The sequence below is a fragment of the Schistocerca serialis genome, chromosome 8 (assembly GCF_023864345.2).
Source record: "Schistocerca serialis cubense isolate TAMUIC-IGC-003099 chromosome 8, iqSchSeri2.2, whole genome shotgun sequence".
NCBI classification, from domain to species: domain Eukaryota; kingdom Metazoa; phylum Arthropoda; class Insecta; order Orthoptera; family Acrididae; genus Schistocerca; species Schistocerca serialis.
Window position 1 is genome coordinate 341,166,865 of NC_064645.1, and position 1,676 is coordinate 341,168,540.

Below are 1,676 nucleotides of genomic sequence, written 5' to 3' on the forward strand. Positions count from 1 at the left end.
ACTACAGGTCCTCGATGAAGAAGACATGATGGGCCAGAAATAGAGTACAGTGTAAAACAAACCGTCATCACATCAGCATTACCTAACTAGGTTAATCATTTAAAAGGTAATGATCTATCAGTCATGGAGTCATTGTTAATTCGGTACAGAGATTTGCTTAATTCAGGAACGCGTTTGCTAGTCACACCAATAACACAGCATCATACCCCAACAGGTATCCAGGCACCAGTGCACCGTTAGCAGTATGTTACAAAAACATCTCAAGCCGTTAATAGAACAGTTCATAGGGCAACGCTTAAAGGAGGCATGATAGAGCACGGCGATACTTTTTGTCAGCAACTATATAATTATGCTGAAAAAGTCACATGACAGAACAAGAAAATATAGATACTGCTGTGATTATGATTTGTTAACTGAACATACAGTAAACATATTCGATTCCAAATGTAGCTGAAACTATGGATAACCTGGGAGAGTCTAAATTATTTTCTACGAAAGATATAATGAGTGGATATCACCAGATTGAAGCATGTAGAGAAGATAAACAAGAAACAGCTTTTACAACATTATCCATCGCAACACCTCCCCCATGAACCATGGACCTTGCCGTTGGTGGGGAGGCTTGCGTGCCTCAGCGATACAGATGGCCGTACCGTAGGTGCAACCACAACGGAGGGGTATCTGTTGAGAGGCCAGACAAACGTGTGGTTCCTGAAGAGGGGCAGCAGCCTTTTCAGTAGTTGCAAGGGCAACAGTCTGGATGATTGACTGATCTGGCCTTGTAACACTAACCAAAACGGTCTTGCTGTGCTGGTACTGCGAACGACTGAAAGCAAGGGGAAACTACAGCCGTAATTTTTCCCGAGGGCATGCAGCTTTACTGTATGGTTAAATGATGATGGCGTCCTCTTGGGTAAAATATTCCGGAGGTAAAATAGTCCCCCATTCGGATCTCCGGGCGGGGACTACTCAAGAGAATGTCGTTATCAGGAGAAAGAAAACTGGCGTTCTACGGATCGGAGCGTGGAATGTCAGATCCCTTAATCGGGCAAGCAGGTTAGAAAATTTAAAACGGGAAATGGATAGGTTAAAGTTAGATATAGTGGGAATTAGTGAAGTTCGGTGGCAGGAGGAACAAGACTTCTGGTCAGTTGACTACAGGGTTATAAACACAAAATCAAATAGGGGTAATGCAGGAGTAGGTTTAATAGTGAATAGGAAAATAGGAATGCGGGTTAGCTACTACAAACATCATAGTGAACGCATTATTGTGGCAAAGATAGATACGAAGCCCACGCCTACTACAGTAGTACAAGTTTATATGCCAACTAGCTCTGCAGATGACGAAGAAATTGAAGAAATGTATGATGAAATAAAAGAAATTATTCAGATAGTGAAGGGTGACGAAACTTTAATAGTCATGGGTGACTGGAATTCGGTAGTAGGAAAAGGGAGAGAAGGAAATGTAGTAGGTGAATATGGATTGGGGCTAAGAAATGAAAGAGGAAGCCGCCTGGTAGAATTTTGCACAGAGCATAACTTAATCATAGCTAACACTTGGTTCAAGAATCATGAAAGAAGGTTGTATACCTGGAAGAGTCCTGGAGATACTAAAAGGTATCAGATAGATTATATAATAGTAAGAGAGAGATTTAGGAACCAGGTTTTAAATTGTA